This window comes from Branchiostoma belcheri, unplaced genomic scaffold, assembly GCF_001625305.1.
Source record: "Branchiostoma belcheri isolate BF01 breed outbred unplaced genomic scaffold, Haploidv18h27 scaffold147, whole genome shotgun sequence".
NCBI classification, from domain to species: domain Eukaryota; kingdom Metazoa; phylum Chordata; class Leptocardii; order Amphioxiformes; family Branchiostomatidae; genus Branchiostoma; species Branchiostoma belcheri.
The window spans coordinates 399,370-405,702 of NW_017802902.1; the positions used below are offsets into that span (position 1 = coordinate 399,370).

At 40.8% G+C, this 6,333-nt stretch overlaps 1 protein-coding gene across 1 annotated transcript in view; it reads right to left on the reverse strand.

The window, feature by feature from the left end:
• LOC109465073 (slit homolog 1 protein-like) overlaps positions 1-738 on the reverse strand; it is a 5,660-nt gene extending 4,922 nt beyond the window's left edge. Inside the window, exon 1 of the mRNA XM_019762214.1 lies at positions 684-738. The gene's annotated coding sequence lies outside the window, so the exon portion shown is untranslated. The remainder of the gene's footprint in view (positions 1-683) is intronic.
• Positions 739-6,333: the final 5,595 nt, after the last annotated feature.

Here is a 6,333-nt window from a genome sequence, read left to right on the forward strand (position 1 = left end):
CGACCCGTACACGAGCTGATAATGAGGAAGATAAATAGGTGAAAATTACCGCTAATTTATGCATATTTCATACACACACTCAGAGGTACGTGTCACCTATCCAGGTGTGTGCAGAGATTTACGGGTGGCGTGTGCAGACGTGTGCAGGCCTGTACATGGCCCGGACACCTGAGTGGTTCATATCCGGGCCGTGTGCGGGCCCGCACACGCCAAGTGTACGGGTCGCGCACACCTGGAAATGTCCGTATATTTGGAATTTCCGGGCGTGTGTACGGGAGTATACGACCCGGATACGTCGGTTTTCGTCTAGTGATACCTCAGGGCCCATCAACCCCTCTGAACCGTGACGGTGGCAGCGACTGTACCATAAATCTGATGAAGGTTGACGAGCTCGAACGAAAATTCATGGTGACTTCCCTTTTGTGTGGAAACTTAACCTAAAGTTTGCAACTATGGATTCTACCATCACAGACAATGAATTAATATTGAGACAAATCAATTATTTAAAATCAGATAAATGAAAAGAGAAATGAGGAATTTGCACTTGTCTGTATATTTGTTTGAAACGTGAGAGTGTACTGGCTAATTTCAGGTGAGATGGTAAATTATTACAGAGATGTGTGCTAACAAACATACAGGCAAATATACACACTCTATATATAAACATAACCAGTCTTGCACACCTTTTGTGTTCTTCACAGTTGAGTGCTGTAGAACAAACTTCCTCTGGGTCCTTCTGCTTTGTTGATCTATTAATGGGCTCTTCTAGACCAATTGGCCCTCCAAGCTAAACGAAAGACCATGGTATATGTATTAGCCTGGCATATGTTTTGTAATGGGTTATGTTTTAAAAACGAATAAAATAATAAATAAATTAATGAAGTTATATTTAGTCTTACTGTGCCTTATACGCCTAACCTGCGTTTTCGCTTGTAATACTAACAAGGAGAGCAGGAAAAAGTATGCATAATTCAAGAGACCATATACATAATCTACCAAATTGAATGCTAAAAAAATTAGAAATGGAATTAATATAGTTGATACAAGCATACAGAATAAACATCCATTGAACAAATAGAAAGTTATAGATGAACATGATCTGAATCAATATATTGGTCAGAGATATCACCAAAAAATCTAACATTGCTAAGAAAGTGCTACTCCTTTTTTAATTAACTAAACAAACTGACACTCAGGATAACTGTTAAAATACAGTAACAGTAGATGCGTGCAGTAGTAACAAATATGTGTTATTTATACAACAGATGTCACTAATTTGGCTATCTGTGAAGTTTATCATCCTCTTGCTATTAGGACATGCTAGAAAGACATATCCTTAACAACACTATATGTACGGACAAAATAAGTACTAGTCATCCACATTTCAGGATCTTGGTCACGGAAAACTTGAAGTTCAACTCATCCTCGATGGCGCCAAGTAATAGTTCAAGTAACGTAACAGCCAACTAAACGTGAGTCCAAATTTGACTTAAAAATTACATATAAAACACCTGAAATTGGCCTTAAGTGTTATTGAGTAAATGATTTGTTACACTAAAAAAACAAAAGTCTATCAACACTAAATCAAATTCAACTTCCCTTGTTTTGAAACATTTAAATGCTGTATGTTTTACCCGATGGATGCCATCCAATGTGTTGCGTTATAACTGCCACAAACACACAAAGCTACTAGTAGGCACTCTCTACAAAATACTTTAAAGCACAATTGATATCCATTTCCCTTAGAAGAACACAGTAGGGATACATCCCCCACCCCCATTAAGGCCGCCAGCAAGAAAAAAAGGGTGAATTTCAAATGGGACAAGCATGTTAAACCCATTACAAGAAAAACCTCTTAAGTACGTCCCGAATCTTATTACAAAAATAAAAGGCTTGGGTCTACGGTTTACATCCGTCCGATTCTGGAATATGCATTTTTAATACCAACATGTAATCACAAGACGTGGTGGGAACAGACTCACCTTTTTTTTCAACTCATCTCAATGCCCCCACCAACAAAGGGGACAATACGATATTCGTGTACACAGAGCGAAGTGAGGAAAGTCGTGTAAAGTGCATTTCCCAAGGGCACAAGATTGGTGCAGATCTCGAACCCGGGACCTCTAGGTTCCAACTCGAGCAGTTTCTTTAAGCATTACGGAAAAACAAACCAGGACGTTTGAGCATATACCGCAACGAGCACTGCGGAATCTCCTCAGTACTGGGTATACATTCTACAACGACATCTTATTCACATACATGGCTGTCCTCATGGAAGATCTAAGTTTAAATTCGCAAGCCCGTCTGTTTTTTTAAATTTTCAGAGCACGTTCTGGCCACCACAAATCCATGAGAAATCCCATATTAGAAGTTGTAAGCAGTCCAGCCAGCTCATCTCCTTGTTATTCGAAATAAATCGAAATAGAAAAAGCCCTATCCTCTGTTTCACGCATCTACAAAACAAATCTGGACGCTAAATCTGCAGTCTTGCTACTGTATGTGATGTCCTTAACGTAAATATTTCATTCAACACCTTTAAACAGTACTGCTTACTTGAAGATTGCACCGTCAGTAAATACACAACTACTTTTAAGGTAACTGAATGCAAATGTCTTTGCCTGTGAAGCTTCCTGAAGGTTGCAAGTTCAGATACTTTACAGTGCGAAGCTATGGCCTCTTAGCCCGGGTGCCATCCGAATTTGTAACGGCTTTTTTTCGATTTTTTCGGGGGAGCCGTTACAAATTCGGATGACAGCCAGGCTATAGCTAACGGCCTCTTACATGTTAAAATACTAATTATCACCTTTTTTACAAATCAAAGAATCTGATAAATATCATAGATGTAAGATGAAGACTTACCCGGCAAACAGTGTCCTAAAGAACTGTATCCAGACACAAGCTCTTGCAGGTTGTAATTAGAAGTCAAGTTGTCCAAGAGAAGCCAATGAAGCCTTGTGGGTGTTGTGCCTGGCGTGTCCAACTGTACAACTGCGCGGTTCGTTCCCCAACTGTAGATATATGCCCACACAGTTTCTGCTCCATCAAGTGAGTAGAATTAGATTTTAGCTTGTTGTGATTAAAGTTGTTCAACTGATACAGACTTGATACTGTATGTTTAGAAGAGATGAAAGTCAGGTTCTGATATTGCCATTCCAACTAGGCCGCTTTCCTCAGGTGAGTAATTGTTGCCAAAACAATGCGGCATTTTCATTAATGTACAAAGCCACTTGATTTGTAACTGATCGTTCTGACGGAATGGTTGAAATCATCATAATCCTGATTGCGTAGAACCCTTCTTTGTAGTATATAATTCACTTTTCTGGCTCTGATTAAAAGTTATACATATTTCCTACCTAAACAGTCCTCTTGGCAACAACAACTTATTTTCCTGGTTCTCTAGATCTGACGTTTTCAAGTGAAAAGCATGGTTTACAGGGCCCGTTCGAAATAGCAGGATGGGACAATTACTTACATATGACCATATCCATCCCTGAGGATACCCCTACGTTCCAATATAGAATCGGGGTTGTCAGAACATAGGCCTGGGGTTCATGTCAGTGTTAGAACAACGGGGTGTCAGAACAAGGGGGTACCTAAGGGGGGGGGGGAATACAGAACTGTCGGGACATGGGGGTATAGGAATATAGGAGTGTCGGAACATGTGGGTGTCGGAATATAGGAGTGTCGGAACATGGGGGTGTCGGAATATAGGAGTGTCGGAACATGGGGGTGTTGGAAAATAGGAGTGTCGGAACATGGGGGTGTTGGAAAATAGGAGTGTCGGAACATGGGGGTGTCGGAATATAGGAGTGTCGGAACATGGGGGTGTTGGAAAATAGGAGTGTCGGAACATGGGGGTGTTGGAAAATAGGAGTGTCGGCAAAGGAAGGTGTTGGAATAGAGGGTTGTCTGAACATGGAAGTGTCGAACTATAGCAGTGTCGGAATGTGGGGGGTCGGACCGGGACAAGGTTGTTGTAACCTAGCCTTCACTCCCAGAAACTGTTACGTACAGGCACAGACTTTTCCCTCTGACCTAGACTAAAACTGATTTCGTACCTTCTTGGCCAGAACCGTACTGTTTTTTTTTTTAAATCCAAAAAAACAACCAATTGAATTGATGTGGCCTTGGCAAGAATGTTCCCCAATTTTGCAAAAGAATTATATAAATGATGCAAATTGAAAGCACTGGCTTGGAAAAATCCTGTTCTTTTGAAGTCGGCCCTGAGGATTTACTGGTAAGGCCACACCAAATAAATTTTATTGATGACGTCCTTTGGAGACCCTAAATGTAATGCGAGAGGGCGAAAGAAAAACGAGAAGGGCCCTAAAAAGCAAGATGCCTAGATTAGAAATATCCGGTTTACTATGAGACGACAAATGTTAGGACACGAATTGATTGAGGTGACACAGTGTAACAAGCAATAAGTCTTTTATTCATCATCAAAACAGCAATAAATCAGGTGGAACCGTGGACAGTGAAAACAGGATGGTAATAGACACTGTCTTCTACGGGTTTCACGTCAAGCTAACGATTTGCGGCACTATCGTGACTCTTTGGTCATAGTTACAGGAAGCGGAAATTCTTGTTTTTTTTCTAGGAACAGGCCAAAATCAATGCGCGGGTGGACGTCATCCATAAAATTTACTTGTTGTGGCCTAAGGCCGAAGTAAGAACATTGTATGGATGGCATCCTCCGCAGACTCCAATTCTAATGCGATAGGGCGAAAAAAGCAAAATAACACTACCTGGTACAAGTAAAGAAATTTTAAACATATTGCATGATGCCCCGACTCTGTATCCGTTTATCTAGGCCGATATATACATAATGCTATACAAAAGAGAGACCTTGTCACAGCGATGTGAAATGTAACAGTCCATTATAACATATATACAAGTATTGAAGATAGATTAGTACACTAGTAGGAATGGTTTATAGTTATTAAGTGTTATATGCCATAAATTGTATCCAATGCAATTGTTGCGTAATGAACTTGACTTGAATAAACAAGATTCTCACATTTTCAAAATCTCGACATCATAAACCTTTTGATTGTACGAACGTTTTAATTCAGTTGGAACATTACATATACAAAGCAACTATCACACATAAAATGAATGAAATACACGAATGGCTTGAAGCAAAAGACAAAAAATTAAATCAGAGCCTTGTCACACACACTCACACTCATGCACACACACACACGCACACACACACACACAGACAGACTAACGCACGAACACACACACACACAAATACAAACACACACTCACACACATACACACACACACAGACAGAAACATGCACGAACACACACACACACACATACACGCACACACACACACATAAACACACACACAGACAGACACGCGCACGAACACGCGCACGAACACAGACACACACACACACACACACACACAAACACAAACACACAGAAAGACACGCGCACGAACACGCGCACGAACACACACACACACACAGACACACGCACACAAAGACGCACACACAGAGGTGCAAAATGGTTTTTCGTAAGGGCACAACGTTGTGGTCCGCCAGGGCATTGAACCCAGAACCTCCGAGTGCATTTACATAATTCAATGACTTAACCACAAGGCAGACTCTGACCTGATGCTGAAGGAAGGCTGGCAGGAACTTGTGTGCAACTAACTGTCTGACTCGCTTTCCTCTGTCCTGATTTTATAACCATTCTAATCATGCGCATAACCGACTCTGACCTTGATTGGTAGACAATACGGCAGCCCACATGTGGGTTAACTGCGCTTGTCGAGTCTCTTTTTTGTGGTGTATATTAACACTGGCAGACGGGCAAGGTGTTGACGGAAGTACAAAGCTGTTGACATACATACTGCATTTTGGCACATAATGTATTTTGGCACATTATTAGTCTGACCACCAAACGTTACATCTAGATTATGTGTCAATCATGTAATGATAGACAAGAAACATAAACGGTTAATTCTCTTTGTGTGGAAACTGAAGCGTGACTACAATAGTACAGTACTGCTTCATTACATTCCATTCAGTATTTCTCCTGTATGTGCAGATATTTTTCTATTTACTACAATTTACAACTCAAAACAAGGCTCATGTGAACTACTCACATGTTTTGGGATAGAAAAAGGGGCAGTAAATACAGGTTTGTTTACCTCAAAATTGAAAAGTTTAAGGTTGTTACAATTTATATTTGGGTCGCATTCACAGGGAAGCTTGTTCCATCGCCACCCCTATGTTGGGTTGGTTCGGTCCGCGCATTCGGACGTGCGCACATGTGTCTGTCCGCCATTGTAGTTCTCCTGGAATGTTGTAATAAA